The 17078-nt window shown below is 41.5% G+C and overlaps 1 protein-coding gene across 1 annotated transcript in view; it reads left to right on the forward strand.

Annotated features, from left to right (window-relative positions):
* The first annotated feature begins 2097 nt into the window (after positions 1-2097).
* Positions 2098-17078, forward strand: part of htr4 (5-hydroxytryptamine receptor 4) — a 172193-nt gene continuing 157212 nt past the window's right edge. The window contains exon 1 of the mRNA XM_030062068.1: positions 2098-2143. The gene's annotated coding sequence lies outside the window, so the exon portion shown is untranslated. The remainder of the gene's footprint in view (positions 2144-17078) is intronic.

A 17078-nucleotide genomic window follows, 5' to 3' on the forward strand; every position in this document is an offset into this window, starting at 1 on the left:
AAGGTAACAGGACTTAGTACTGAGCCAACATGGCATGACGACATTACAAACAGGTACTTTTACTGTGAAATATAATAGGGGATATGTGGAAGTCTAGTAAAGAGCAAAGTTCATTGATAGTTCCTGTTTTCATTTTTTGGATTTTTCCAGTAGTGCATTATTATAAACAAGGGGCCGATTCTGTATTCTGTGCGTGTTTGTTAATTTTCCTCCAGGCTCCATTTTGCCTCCTCTCTTGTTTTGCATCCACTTTGAGAAGGCAGAGCTCTTCTTTCATAATTGCCATACCCGACAAAAAACACAGAATAAGACTCACTGCATCAACCTGCTGCTCAACTATAAGAGGGAAACTAAGAAAGTTTTGAGTTTGGGTTTGAGGCATGAATGGAGAGGTGCAGTTCAAGACCAGAGCAGTATTTAAAGCAGACACAGGAAACATGGTTGACTCTCGTCTGGCTCAGCTCCAGAATATCATCCTTTTATATTTGCCCCAGTATGTTCTTATCTCCAAGTGCCAGTGTTCGTGTCTTTACAAATTGAGCTAACTCTGGCAGCGCTCCTGTCAGACTTGACCTATTATGTACAGAACCGCAGAACCAACCTCATATCTCTCGTCTCGGCTCCTTTTCTTCACAAAGCATCTCTCTATTATGCTCGGCTCATCAGCGTTGACCCCGGCGGTATGGCGAGGCGGACGTCTTATTTTACAGCATCGGTTTGTAAAACCTGCTGTGTCTGGGCTGCAGTGGAGAGTTTTAATGTCCTGTGATGGTCTAAATGCTGTTTGAGAGGCTTCTCTGCCCTGGCAAGAATAAACTGCTGTGGGAAACACAATCCTTGCAAAATTAACAATGCTGAACATTGGCACAAAATAACAGCTATCCGGTGCTTTAATAAATAATAAAGCACTATTGGCTTTCAGACACCCATCTTGTTAGAGCCTTATGGTCTTTGTCAGTCTGTCACAGGACTAATTTCAGGGCACTGTGACCTCTGACCCCTGACCTCCTGACCTGTAACGCAGGTGATCTAGGAATTGAAGCTATTTCTAATTAAGTTAAATTATAACCCAGGCTAGAAAGAGGCTACAAAACTGAAATATTAGGCCACTGGAGCCATAAAAGATGTCGATGTTTGTAAAATATCAAGACGCCATAGGTATCTGTTAACACAGACGTGCACGCACACCCATTCATGCAAAGTTTCGCCGTCTTTTCAGCCAAAAATCTGATCGTTGAAAATGATTTATTACAAACTGAATCCTTGCCAGTTCATTTCTCATTAAGCTCATTATTGAGTGTACATTCTCCCTTGAGGCTGAGGTCAGGGTCAGGTTTATTTTAAACAGCTTTGTAGGTAAAAATGCTGGCAGGTTTTGGCTATTTTCCCAGCTTGGCGACACACCAACAACCCTAATAAAATATTCAAATCACAAACTTGCCCCTGTGCTCCTTTGACCCACAGAAATACACATTTTCTTTCACTCCGGTGCGCATCACCGAGGCCATAATTATACTCAAATTTATAGGTGAATACGCATACATTTTTTTGAAGGGAAGGGGGGGGCACACACACACACACACACACACACACACACACACACACAGAGAGAGAGAGAGAGAGAGAGAGAGAGAGAGAGAGAGAGAGAGAGATGCTTCCCTCACATCGGGGCTGAAGAGGAGGGACTAGACCAGACCGGGTTAATGTCCGCGGTGCAGCGCACACAGAGCGGTATAGCGCAACACCTCCTGCGCTGACTTCACCGGGAGTCCGCTGCGTCTGCACGCCGTCTCCCCAAATAATCCCAAATAATCCGCGCATGTCCTCAACTCTCCGCGGTGTCTCCTCACAAGTCTCCGCGGCGTCTCTCTCCTGCTCTCCAGACGCGCAGCGCTCGTCGCTTCGCTCCGTCTTTACGCACGCAGGACTTTTCACATTCCCCCAGTGTCGCTTGTCCTCTGCCTCATTTTGCCCTGTGCGGCCGTAGAGCCCAGTGCGTCCGCGACACTATACTTTCTCTTTCGACCTCAGTTAATTAGCCGTTTCTCCAGATCGAAAAAAAAGACAATGTGATTTTTTTTTTTCTCATGGGGATTTAGTATCGTGACATGCTTTCAGGACCCGGCGTCTCCACAGAGAAATGGTGAGTTAAATCTGCACTGCTGTGCTTCGTTGTCTGCTTGTGTGAACGCTACACCTTTCCAACTTATTCAGTCTCCACACTTATTGACCTTAGTGCACAAGGTGCGTCTTTTAATGAAGAAAGACCATCTCCTAATGTAATGGACATATTATATCATTTCCTATAGTGACTCGGAGTTTGTCCGCAGTGCTCAATAATGACTTTATAATCCCATAATCACATTTTTTTAGATGTTGTTTTATCAGCCTATAATATTACCACAATTACCTATAGCATATAATGCCCCTGTATAGCGCTCCTTCAGTGACTTATACTGTCTAGTACTTACTAGTTCGCTTATAAGTTTATAGTGACCTAAAAGTACGGTATTTTTTTTTTCAACCAGCCATTGTGCAACTATATTGTCCCCATTCCTATAATATTCTCATAGTCACATGTTGTGCGCCCTTGGGTCTTAGTAATGAGTTTATAGTGACCTTATCCCACAGGATGGTATTTTTATGTCCTGTGCTGTCACTATAATACCATTACATTTAATAAGTTGCATCGTGATATTTCATTTAATTTTATAGCATCCATCTAAAATTTATTATAAGGTTACTATGGTTATTTTTGTGGGGGATTTAAGGTGAAACTGACAGTTTTCTGCTTTGTAAGCTTTCGATTTGATAGATGCATGTAGTTTTCCATACATGCGATTTGGTGTGGTGTGTGTGCACGTGTGTGCGCGTGTGTGTGTGTGTGTGTGTGATGGGGGATGTGTGTGTGTGCTGGAAAGGGGGTTCACTAAGGGTTGCCATGCTGTTGTGCCTCTATTTCGCTCAGGGTTATCAATAACAAAATCTCTGCGGTAGATTAGGGTAGATTGGCTGTCAGCTACCTACCATTGCTCACATTTTCACCGCTTGAAGGTGTCAATTACAGTAACCCTGTGCACCCTGTGAGTGGGGAAAAAAATCCTCATGATAAATTACTATGATAACCCTATAGAATAGTGACTTACAGTGTGATTGTGGTGTTTGTTAGTGAGTTTGAAGTGACCTTGAGCAGATGTTGGCCTCCAGCGTGTCACGTCCCTGTGTTGTCCCTGCAGCACTCCCATAAAGACTTTACAGTCTGTGAAGGTTGTAAGTTTGAAGTCATGTTTGTGCGGTATTCATGTAAACAGGATTACCCTATAGTTTACATGTTGTGTGTTTCTTTTCGTAACCGAGCTAAAGTCACAGAAACGGCCTGATTTACCACCAGCCAGGCAACATGTAAATCTTTTTTATGGTGTTATTTGGATTTACATCACTTGTAAGTGCTTGGAGTGCTTCATCCCAAACCGCTGGCATGAAACTGAAACACACTGCGGGGTTCGTACCAAGAAGGCAGAGGCCATCTCAAGACCTTTGCTCAAGAAACACGTGTGACTTTGGGAATAGAGTCAACTTTCTTGAAATATTCTCAGATGGTCCATTCAGTTGTTAGGTGGCTAGATATGCTGTGCTGTTGCATCAGGAGTTTTATTACCGTCATTACATAATATTTATGGAATGGACAGTCAGTGAACTAATGTGCTCTGACCAAAGGTGCGGGTACAGTGTGTTATTCTGCTCAGCTGATAAAATACTGATGATGGCTGGAGTGTCACATCAGCGTGATGCATGATTAATCTTCTCCTCCTGCTCGTGACCCGCCGGAGCTCGCAGGTTCAGAAACATGTGAGCCGGCTTGGACACCGTCCTGGAGCAGCCAGAGGGGGTTTGAGTTTTACAGTCAGTGCAAATCAACCGAGGTGCAACCTTGTGCATTTGTGTCGAGCTGGACTTATTTGCATGGGTACACGGCTGTGACTGTCTGGAGAGGGGACGGCACCTTCTAGAAAACAAGACCTCTGCTTCAGAAGAGACAAAATGAAAAGATGATGAAAAAAAAAAAAACAATCAAAAAAACAGCCACTCCCCAGGAGCAATATAAAGCCAATTTTCCTGACTAGACGCTCTCTGCTTTAAGGACGTGACTCTGTCCACCCACACAAGAATAAGGATGCACTCCTCCTCTGCAGACGTTTGGGATGATTGTTCTCATCTCTGTCCTTACCTGTAGTGCCGACGACAGCTGACAAAACTTGGTGTGTGTGTGTGTGTGTGTGAGAGAGAGAGAGAGAGAGAAAGAGAGAGGGAGAGAGACTGTGTGTTCCTCTGAGTATTAGGGAGGGAATAATTTAGTGTTTTTTGAGGCTGATACCTAAATCTGAAATCTTCCCCTCTGTGATCAGAGCACAAACGCCGGTGCGAAACAGGTTCAGATTTTCAGACGGGCCTGTCTTAAATTATGTGTAAACAAATGTTTTGCCCTGTTGGTAATTTGACAGTTGTGTTAACGATATATTCCTAGAAAAAAGGTCTCAACAATGATCAGCCAAAAATCAGGAGTTGGATGTTGCTTTTTAAAACTGATATTGGCTGATAACTAAGTCCTGAGTCTATCTAGTCCTCTGAATAAATTTGTGGACGTTACATACCTTAATGTGGTCATGTGTATGTGCATACAGGCATCTCTGCATGTGCACATAAATGCGTGTGTGTGTGTATGTTTGTGTGTTTTTGGATGCTCTTGTTTCACACTTACCTTTCGCCCCAAATGAAAGATGTCATCGCACCAACAGTTGGTTGTTTTTTTTTTTTGTTTTGTTTTTTTGGTGTGAATTACTCGGCACTTGAGAAGTTTACTTTGTCGCATTTTTGTATTTGGTGCGTTTACGTTCACACGCTGCCCAGTTCCAAGTGAACCACGGCTTGTATACAGACGTCACGTGGACTCACAAGTGGGTTGCTGAGGCTGCGTAGGACAAAGATTTGGCAACCTGTCATCCTGCCGAGGACGGTCAAACAAATCTGATCACAGCTCCTGCAACTTCAGCTGTAAGCAGGATGGACTTTAGAGGTTCTGGTAGCAGGGAAGAATAAATTTGACTCCGTTTGCTGTTCACTAAGCATGATGGGCTCGCCCGTCCCCTTCTTCTTCTCTGGTGCCCACGCCGGTTAAGAGCGCGTGAAGAAATAGCTGAGTGTGAACATCGGTTCAGACTTCGTTTTGTTATGCAAGGCTTTCCGAGCGTGAGGAGCTGCAGCCGTCTCATTCTGCTCATAATCCCTCGCCTTTTGGGACGCTTTCCTGTAGTGGGCTGGATTACATTCTTGCCACAGCTCTCTTGTTAGAGCGCTGAGTCATTTTCAGGTGAAGGAAAACACCACCGAGTCCAAACAAACCGCTCCAAGTGGTGTGAGCACATCCACACAGACGCACTAAATGATCAGTTTGTTAATTAATGAATCATCCCTACAGTTTCCAGCTGGAACTACAGGGGTTCTTAAACCTGATTTTGTCTATAGAATGTTACAAATAACAGCTTACCGGAGCCCAAAATAATATCTTCAAACTGCTTCCTTAGTCTGACCAACATAAAAAAACAACTAATTATTAACTATAACAATACAGAACAGAGAAAACTAAGCCATTCTTAGCATTTGTGACGCTATAACCCACAAATGTTTGGTATTTTTAACTTATAAGTGACTAAATCAATCATCTAAATGATAAGTGATTCATATTCTGTCGATCCACTAACATGACAAAAGTGCTGCTTTTGTCATGTTGGGATCCACATAAAGTCATCGTACTTTTTGTTCATGCTGGGACTGATGGAAACCAGACCCGTGGCCTATTTTTGGACCCCGACCCGAGGTTTTCCAACACTGCCTTTGGCCTGTGGAGCTGAAGGAGCCGCCACACACAGCCAGAGGTGCTGCTTTTCTCGCTGTGGGCAGAAACTGACTTCTGCTGTCAAACCGGCCTCCTCACCTAGACTTACACCAGCAGCAGCGCACCAGAATCACCAGAGGAATATTATTTTTAAATTGCAATAAGTTTACAGGAATTTCTTGTCTTTTACCATCTCATGTTGTTCACACAGCCTCGCCCTGCTGTGTGTCGGCTTTCGACTGATAGGATCATTTACGTCAGTGCGATGAGGGCTCCAGCCTGAGCACACACACACACACACCTACAAACCGGCCTGCAAAACCTGCAAATCATTTTTAGTTTCCAAACAAATTATTTTTCTCTAACTTAATCCTTCATCTAAAGGCATCAGTGAGGGTCACCCTACCTTAAATGACTGCTTACTTCAGCTAAAATAATTACGTTTGAGTTTTATGGTGCTGCTTTAGAGGCTTTTCAATCCAGACGAGAATACTGAACACTGAATTCTGGTCTTTTTTTTTTTTTTTTTTCATGAAATTGATTTAAAGATGTCAAGTTTTGGCACAGATTGCTGGCCATCAGCACTGTTCACACAAAAATACCTTGATAGACCAACCAGGTGAGACAAGATAGACGTACTGTGACTTTAGTAGAGGTTGTGCAGGGGAGATTATTTAAATTCCTCGTCCCTGTCCCCACCTGTCCACTATGGTTGCCAGGTTTGTAATATTATTAAGTTTTGGCAGACTTCAGGACACACTCCCCTTTGAAAGAAGCGCTTGCCCGTTTTGAGAAAGTTAAAACTCTGCAAACCTGAAAGCTGTGTCATGTTTCCAGTGATATCCTTCTGTCACACAGCAGATTATATGGACTTGCATCATTACTTTGTTCATTAGGCCCATAACAGGTCAGTCGGTTTATATTAGGGTTGTTGTTTTGTTGTTGTTTTCATTAGGGATTAGGCGCCCAGGAAGCAGAGCTGCTGGAGCCCTGTTGTTTTTGTTCTCATCCATCCATCCATCCATCCATCCATCCATTCATTCTTTTTTATTTCTTCTTTTTCTCTGTTTAATGTGTTTGTGCAGCAAAAACTGTAAGACTGAAAAATATGAAAATGTGTAGGTGGGTTGCAAATTCCACCCACTACTCAGGCACCCAAGAAATGACACTCATTGACCTCAAGGTGGCGCTACAGTGATTAAGTTTATGTTTTCACAATTATGGTGAAAACAGCTTGGCCTAGTGTCAAAACTTAAACTTCCAAGACTTGGGATCATCTACAGACCTCGCAGATCTTCAGTTGTTAAACAATTTCAGTCGGTTTTGATTATACAAGCCAATCAATTTGATCAAAATAGATAATTTTCAGAACTTTGCAATAACTCTGAATGTGTTGAGATGTCAACCCAAGATCTGAGATACATGTTCAGGGGTTTTCACTAAGCTTGCATATTAAAGCACATTGCACTTCACCTCTAGGCAGCTCCACAAATCTTTGGAGTTTTTTTTTTTTTTTTTTTCATCCTAATCGGCTGTGTGGATTTGTACAGAGGAAATAACAAATCGCCTGTATGTCCCAGAGAGCTGAAATGTTTTCAGCACATCCACTGATGTGTGACAAAAGTTTGCCTCACTGCAAGCCGTGGTCAATTAGGAAGTCTGTCACTCTGCATTTTTCAAAATATGCAAAATCAATTAACAGCTGCATCTCCACAAGTCTTCATTCAAACACTATCAAAACCACAGACATTAGATATCTCCTAATTCAAATAGTGTTAGGGTTTTACTGTAATTAGTTCTGTGTGCACAACATTTTCTGTCTTGCCAAATGTTTGATTAAAGCGTTTGACAGTACATCCAAATACATCCAAATTTTTCAAACAAATGCATGATATTCAAGGTGCTTTACATCTTGATTGACAAATAAGCATAAAATAAGAAGTGAAAGGACAAGGAGACCGATGCACGCTCATAAAATATGGTTAATTTAAAAAAAAAAAAAATACTGAATAAAATATAAAAAACAATATGGATTGAACGATTTAAAACAATAAAGACACAGCAACATCTAAGCCACTGGTCGTCTGGTCGTCTGAAGGTCCAGGGGTCAGTCCTCAGGTGACCAAACTGTACTTGCCAACATTGTGGTAAGTTATGTTTTCAAGTGGTTATTTATGTCAAATTATAATGAAAATTTGATTGTAGACATTTTTCTCCTGCATACATTATAATGATGAAAGTGTGTGACTGGCAGCAGGCATGGAAGCAGAATAAGCTCTCACGCTGCTTGGACCCCACTGATTGGCACAAGCAGCTGTATTTTAATTTCGAGTATTTTAGGGTAATTTCAGTGTAATTTCAGTGCCAATTGCTGGAAACGGCTTGAGACCTGAGAGATTCCAGCATTAGTCAGGCTCAGTGATGTTGCTGTCTTTACTGTGTTTTTCCTGTTGGCAAGCTCAATCGTCCAAAATATGTTTGGTCTGCCATATGCTGTGTCCTGCACTTGACCCTTTACATGTAATGTGTGTGGCTGTGCTGTCCCGATTGACCAGTGAGCCAGGAAACATTTAAGTACATCGACGTATATGTTGTCGATATCGTGGTTAAAGGATATCGACCGGCCTCGCCTACGTGAGAGCCGACACAGATCAACAACTTACATGACACACGTGAAGTTCGTGACACATGCAACAGGACACACACACACAGAAATATTTAGTCACAGTATGTGTATTCAGCTTGGCATAAAATGTGTTTGCAGCTGTCGACAGTGATGATGACCGTCCAGCGGTGGACTGCACCACAGGACCATGTGGTGATTTAATGGATGGGCTTGCCTGTGCTGAAGCCCAGGGGCCCCCACTCCCAGGGGCCCAAATTTTCCTCCACAAAAACATTTTTATCCCCTTTAAAACAAGAATTTGTAATCATGTTTAAAACTGGTGGGCTGTCCCTATAAAAGTGTTTGATAAATGATCTAAAATGCGTGGATTTGCGTAAAAATGTGTGGATTTGCTGAAAAACATGTCAGTTTTTTTCGAAAGGGGTGGAAGGTCATAGGCCAACCTTTTAATAGATATCTGGAGCATGAGTGACAGGACAGTGTAGGTGCAAAAGTACCAGTGGAGCGTAAAAGCCGACATTACATAAACAGAAGTAGGATCGTGATCGGGAGATGCTGAAGAAGATCCTGAAGCCTAGCGGATAGAGACGTAGTGCAGCTAAGTCCTGACCACCCAGGGGCACAAAACAATTCAACTCCTGTTTAACCCTCTGAACCCCAAGCAGTTTTTGGGTGTTTTCTGCTCCCCTCACATTTTGGCTCACTGTGGGCTTGTTTTTCACTGCAATTAGAAGTGCTGCACCTCTATGGAAACAGCACAGCTGTGCCTATCACCTGAACCCATTCAAAAATGTCTTTCACACAGTATGAAAGAGTTATAGTGCCATAAATAATTAAAAAAAAAAAAAAAAAAAAAGCAAACTGATTTTTTTTTTTTGATAATTTATTTTACAAAAATCGAGAAACGTTGGAATAAATGTACAGAACATTTTTTCAGGTGCCCACAAGTGTCACTGATCCAGGAAAAAAAAAAAGTAGGGCTTCACGTGATTTATTTCCTGAAATATTAACATTTTTCCAACCTGTATAAACTTAGGCGTTTTTACTGCCTTGCGCCTTTCCATGTTACTACTGTTGCCTACACACTGAAATTCAGTGAATTTTTGTCACGCGACTGTTGGGCTCACCTGAATCAATCAAGACGTCTCAGATTCGCTGAAGACCGCAGAATTTTCTGTTTTTTGAATGATCTGGATTGAGTAAAAGACTATTTTTTAGGCAAATTGTTGAATGAAGCATGTATAATAAAATGATTCGAATGAAAAATCACTTTTTTAGGCTTAGTTTCGTCCTTTTTTCTACCGCTAAACAGAAGTCGGACATGTTGCATACAGGGACCGTCGGAAAATTCAAATTCCGATGAAAAAATAGGTTTTTAAAGCTTCCAGGTATGATAAAAGATTGAATTTTGGCGATTTTTTAAAAAATACATGTCTTTCTATCCTGTTGGCGGGTTTGGGGTTCAGGGGGTTAAATATCCCATCCTGTCCGTCTGAAGCCTCATCTGATTTTATGAGCCGCAGGTCACAAGGAAAGCCCACGACATCATGAGGGACAGTAGCCAAATTTTCCACTCCCAGTTTCAGCTGCTCGCCCTCAGGTGTCGCCTTTGTTGGCATTTCTTGCACTTTATTTATACATGAGTTTTGTATTTCTGTGTTTGTGTCTGTGTTTTTAATGCCCAACAAATCAAATTGCCCCTCAGGGACTAATAAAATTGTATTTTTCTGCATTGCAAGTCCACTGTGAAGCTGAGATCCAGACAGAACGGTGACAGGCTTGAAGTGTTTTCGTGTAGTCGGTCTAGTGAAGTTGCTTTCAGGCGTATCTTGTAATATGTGGCTTTGGAAATAAGCACCGTGACTCTCAGTTGCAAAATAAAGACATTTTTTTACTGGTGAAAGGCCCACTGACATGGCATTTTGTATACAAAACACAAACGTGCACACGCAAATACATGGTGAGTATTTACATGCAGAAACATGTCTGCACAAACTGTCAGCTTTTCAGAAATTCAGAGAATGTGTTAAAATAAATTCAGTGAAAGTAGATGAGAAAACATTGATTTGAGATAGATTCATGTGTGTGTGCATGCATCTTGACTCTGGTCTGGTCTGGTCCCTCCTCTTTAGCCCCGACGTGAGGAACACATCCATCCATCTATCCTCTCCCTCTCTCTCTTTCTCTCTCAGTCGCTCATAACATGTACACTCATGCATGTGCAATTTCTCCCTCTCTCTCTCTCTCTCTCTCTCTCTCTCTCTCTCTCTCTCATGCTGCTGAGTGGAGTGGAGTGGTCCAAATTAGCTTATGCAACGATCCGTTGGTTTGGATCAATAACAGAACTAGTCGGACACACACTCTCACACTCACACACACTCTCACACTCACACACACTCTCACACACATATACACGCACACACAATGTCAGTGGTTGTATTGGAGTGTAGATAAGGCATGCTTTTTGCTGTGATCGATGAATCTTCTGAGGATCAATAATCATCTCTCTCTCTCTCTCTCTCTCTGTCTCTGTCACTCTGTCTCTTTTCAGGCAGACAGACAAATAAATATTTTAAAAGCCAATTGTGGTTTAATCAACGTTATTGTGTATTAGCGGGTCTCTGTCTCTGTTCTGCGTCTGGTTTATTGTCTGTGTTGCACTTTGTACCTGGCACAGGCCACCGATGTAATTTCCTCTTTTGGAAAATGACAAAGTAAATAATCAGTCAATCAATAAATCAATCAGCAAGGTTTGTTGGTGCTGATTTGGTATTGAATGGAAGCTGCCAGTAGCGAATACTGAGCATCAGTATTCACTGTCATTTTCTCAATCTGTTTTTGATGAAAACAAAAAAAAATCTAGTTATCACATGTTCTTGCAGAATATTAGTCTTTAGAGGTTTTAGACTGTTTTAAAGCAGCTGCTGATACACAATATTCAATAAAAGGCCAATATTAGCCTCTAATATCAGTTCAGATAATGCCATCGTATTCATAATACACACATGTAAAAACATGACGTGTGCATTATCATTTGCACCCATACTGTAGGCCTAGGTTACAGAAACACACACAGATAAAGGCATACATGCACACACACACACACACACACATTCACACAAACCGTGAGCAGTTCAAACTTTAGAAATGGGCGCAGGGCAGCAGGTGTGATTTGCGTATTGTTCAGCGACGCAGCTATGAGGCGGAAATCTCTCCAATCCAGTCAGCTTGTTTTGTGTGTTTGAGCTGCTGAATAGAGGTAATAACCTCCAGCCTCTCACACGCGGCGCTCCTGAACGCAACACAGAGCTAAACACGCTGAAGCTCTGGTATCACCGTGTGGGAGGAATAAAAGCTTTTCAAGAGGAGATGAGGATATATTGAGAAAAATATAATAATAATAAAATAAAGTGATTTCGTTTGTGGATTGAAAAGGAAGCACGGAGTATGTTGCTTATGAAAAGCATGAATTTGCTTTTATCATCAGATTTCTAGCATCGCCACGTTAAGTTTGTTTGTGTGTGTGTGTGTGTGTGTGTGTGTGTGTGTGTGTGTGTTTACACTGATGGAACCTGTCAGCATAGTCTACTTTAATCTCTAACCATTTACTTTACACAGCAGAGAGAGAGAGAGATGGAGAGGAGACATTGACAGTCAGTGAAAGAGAAAGATTCAGACAAAAAAAATGGTGGGAGAAGGAAAAGAGAGAGAGAGAAAGAGCGAGAGAGAGGCAGAAAGCCAGTATTTATTTTTGGTGTCTCACCTCCAGCGCTCAGTCACACAACAGAAAGAGATTTTCCCAAAGCAAAAATAACTCAGAAAAGTCCCATGGCAGGGAATTTGAAAATGATTCAATCAAGGAATGAAATTATTTTTAACGGATTTATACTGAAGGGTGTACCTGCATGTGTGTGTGTGTGTGTGTGTGTGTGTGTGTGTGTGTGTGCGCATTTACAAATGCAACAGTGTATGTTTGTTTAAAGAATATATGTGCTTGCGTGTGTATATGTGTATAAATGCATGTTTGTGTGAAGGCACCAGTGTGTGTGTGTGTTGTCAGTGTACTTGTGCATATATGGAAGTGTTTGAGTCTATGCATGTGTGTGTGTGTGTGTGTGTGTGTGTGTGTGTGTGTGTGTGTGTGTGTGTGTGTGTGTGTGTGTGTGTGCATGGATTTGTATAAGTGTGTTTACATGTGTTTATGCAAATGGTCTCTGAGTATCAGTGCGTCTGTGTATGTATGTGTGTGTGTGTATGTTTGTTTGTATGGGCAAATCTCAATATGTCTGTGTTTGTGTCTTGTGTCTGTGTATACAGTATGTATCAGTGTGTATGTGTGTGTGTGTGTGTGTGTGTGTTTGTGCTTGCTGCCATAATGAAGCCAGCAGATAAACTTCTACCACGACTGTTGGAAGCAGATTAATTGGATTTTGGAGACTAAATGTGTCGATGTTTTCTTCTGGAGGAAAATTAGCCTGGGATAAAGTTTTCTTTTAAAGCTGTTTGCACTGAGCTCAACACACACACACACACACACACACACATTCAGCACACAAGATCTGATCCACAAAGCCGGAGAGCTGGAGCTGCACAGATTGGAGTTTTAGCTCTGCACGCATTTACCAGAGGCATAAATAAATGAATTGGTTAAACTTTTGTGGGCGGAGCCAAAGAACCACAGTTTCTCAGGCTAAGAGACGTGACACTGCAGCCCAGCAAAAAGGCAAGGGAGGAGGAGGTTAATTTGTCCTTTCACAATAAAAGACAACACCTTTGTCTCTGTATCACTACCAGTCAGCAAATCTGTCACACATTCTGGGTGTTGATCCTCACTGTGGCATCATGACCAACTTTACAAAACACACACTCATTAGGTCCACATGTACAGTCTAATCTAGGGCTGGGCAATTAATCGAAAAATAATTGAAACCGACATTTAAGGCCGCTAACCGACGCAATCCTGCCCATGTCGGTTATTTCGGTGACCCAAATTACCAGAGTTACCGGAATTGCAAGTTGTTTATTTTCTACTTTTCTAAGAAAGTTACTTTTAATTGTAAAAGTAAAATTTGACTTTTTTTTCACAAAAACCTTTTGCATTTCATCAGCTGTGTGTTTTGATTTAAAGAAATAACCATTAATTGTTCATCCGTGCGTGTTTGTGTGTTCCTTTCAGTGATTTGTTTTAAATTGATTCATCGTGATTTTGATTTTTGCCATAATCGCCCAGCCCTAGTCTAATCCAATCCAATCCAGCTGTTGTGCCTAAAGTCTCCTTTCCTGCTCCTGTAATGCTCAGGTTTTCTTTTTTATCACAGTAATAGAGGTGCTCATTCACTTCTATGTTTGCCATTCAGCTCATAGTTAGAGGTGGACTGCATTTTATTGACAGGTGTTTCCACTATTCTGTCTCCTTCATTGTATATAAATACGGAAGGACAAAAAATTAGAAACCCCCCTCAATATAATGTCCAGTACAAGACCTCTGCAAACTACAACCTCAATAATAAACATAGAATTTACACATTCTCCACAATGTGAGCGAATTCAGTTGGCCTGTTTGTGTTATTTATTCATATTTTGACCAGCGTTCCCTCTTTGACGTTCAAGTTTGTCACTGAGATTACCTGCACTCCAAAAAACTGTGGCTCCGCCGACAACTGCACTCAACCAATGAGCTCTGCCTTTGATAAATGTAGAATTAAAACTCTGCAAACAAACTGAGTACAGAAATGTCGATTTATTCCCTGTCCCAGCATAAGGGATTTTTGTACAAAACTTGGATGGATTAGTTTATGATTTGGTAGCATTGAGGAGGATAATCTTTATCGATATGAAATGTAAACTCCATTCATGAGCTGTGATGTAAAGCAAACAAACAAACAAAAAAAAAGATTTGCGCTGTTTGCATTTTTCCAGTCACAAGCTGATTTACCTGCATCTGATTGATATATGCACAATAAACAGTGTAGTCCTATTTTTGCCTATTTAAACCCCATTAATCCAAAACCATGGCCTGTTTTGTGAAATAAAAACTCTAATACTTCATATTACTCCAATATCTCACTGTACTTGCACCACTATTTTGCATTCAAGTTAAAAAAACAAAAACAAATAATCCTTCCTGTTTCAGCTCATTTGCTTCTCTGTCATCCGCGCTGACAGGAATATTTTTTCCCACCTGCTCTCGAGCGTCAGTGGCTGCGACCCTTGAACTTGGTTGCTCCTCATATTGGAAATACTGGAATTAAAGGTGATTCCTGTGTCACACTCCTCCAGAGTCAAAGAGAGTCAGCCAAACTCACCCAAAATGTGAGGAAGTAAATGCATTCTGTCATTATTTATGCATGCAGGCTGCGGGCTGGCAGAGTCCGCCTTCGCCTCCCATAAGACTCAGGTGCGTTCCTCAAGCTGAAGCACACAGAGCGGAGTTTATTGGGGTTTTGTGGTCAGACGCAGAGACCTCGGTCAGATCAGCCGGTTGACTGGTCGATCCCTCCCTGAATCTGAAGAGAGTGAGAGAATAAGAGACCGAGGTGGGCTGACTGATTGATTAATTGACTGAATGACTGACTCATTAACTGCTGGATATGCAGGCTCTTTAATTGGTTGATTAGTTGATTAGCTACTTGGTTGGTTTGTTCATTCATTCGCTGGTTGTTTGTTGGCTTGACACAGCGATTCCTTATTGTTGTTGGTTGATTAAATAATTGGTTGATTGCTTTGACAGCTGCTTGATTGAAAATACTTTGTTGGCAAGCAGACAGTATAATAACTACCCAGTAGATCCATCTTGGTTGTTCAGTAAGTTTAATGATGAAGGTCTGGGTCAAGTCAGAGGTACACTGCAAAAAGTCAAAATCTTACCAACAATATTTGTCTTTCACTTGTTTCAAGTGAAAATCTACTTCAAACAAGTGAAAATTAGCTTGAAACAAGAAATAAATTTTGCCAATGGAACAAGCACATTTTTACTTGTGACACGAGTGAACAAGTACAAATTTGCTTGTAGATTTTCACTTGAAACAAGTGAAAATTGTCTAAAGACAAGTAATTTCCGAGCTGGTCATGTCTTATTTTAAGTGTAATGAGATATTTTGACTAGAAATAAGACATTTTTACTTGAAATAAGACAAATAATCTTGGTAAGATTTTGACTTTTTGCAGAGTACAGATTAGATTTGGATGTCAGTCTCTCTCTCTCTCTCTCTCTCTCTCTCTCTCTCTCTCTCTCTCTCTCTCTCTCTCTCTCTCTCTCTCCAAAAGCTGATTAATATATGAAGTTATGCATTGCTGACCAAGGCATTCAATGTATTGATGGATTGGATCTGGACTAGATCTGTGATTTCTGACTGTCTCACTCGGAGACTGATGACCAAACTCTGAAACTTTCTTGCTGACAAAGACAAAGTTGTACCCAAGACTCGGGCGTCCAAGAAACACACACTCTCTCTCTCACATGCTGGACAGACACACACTTTTGTCCAGGTCAAAGTGGCAGTGCATTTTGCTGCATCCGCCTCGCTGCACTCTAACACTTCTTTACTGTTAGTATACAGTGCTAGTTAATAATTTCTAGCTCTTATCCCTAATTATTTATATTTACAGTGCTTTTATCTAAAATGACTTACAGTAAGAGCAGCATTTCAGCCAAATGAGCAGATGTCCAGACTCTCCCTGCGTGAATAAAGGTGCAAAGAAATGCCTCAAATGCCCGACTCCAGGTTGTGAACCGAAACCCTTTAAGAAGTCAAACCCTGAGCCGTCTCATAAAGACGAGCCTGAGAGCAGCTTCCTTTATGAGTCAAATGTTGTACGGTGCTGTGACCTGCGCAGCGATCCATGATCACCACTCCATTTGTGAGGAAAGGCTCACCCACGGGAGCACAAGTCGAGGCACATTTTGACTTTAACAGGCGTCTAACTGCAAAACCCGAAAGCTTAGCCGAGCAGAATTGAGCGCCGAGATGGAAAAGGTTTTGACGAAAAACTGCAGCGAAAATAGCATAAAACCTCCAGCGGATATTTCTGGGAGGGAGAATCTGAAGCTGTTCAACTAATAATTTGGACATTTTGGGGAGAGAGGTTGGAACTGTGGAGGGTTTTGTTTGCATGAACTTCTCATATAAAACATACCTCTGTTACCAGCATTCATAATTTTCATTACAATATTTATTATCTCATGTACACTTTGCCACCTCGAGCATCTTGAGCTGATCAGATAACAGTTGGATCGCTAAAATGCAAAGTGCAAAGACATCCAAGATGCACTGCGGCTGGATTTGAATCGGATTTGTCAAACCACGTTCTTGAGATGCATCCTGGCTGCAATCTGGCCAAGTGTAAACGCATTTCTCTGCACAAGCCACATATTTCACAAATCTTCCAGCAAGAATATTGTGTGTTGAGCTAGAGCGCTAGCACCAGCTGACGAAAAAAAAAAAAAAAAAAAAAACACAACTCCTGGGAAATTTGGATTTGGGCACTCTGATGCCCGGTTTTCCTGGCTTTTATGTGCTTTGTGTTTGGTTTTGTTGTCACTTCCATGCGGGGTGAGCA

The sequence above is a fragment of the Myripristis murdjan genome, chromosome 10, assembly GCF_902150065.1.
Source record: "Myripristis murdjan chromosome 10, fMyrMur1.1, whole genome shotgun sequence".
Taxonomy (NCBI): domain Eukaryota; kingdom Metazoa; phylum Chordata; class Actinopteri; order Holocentriformes; family Holocentridae; genus Myripristis; species Myripristis murdjan.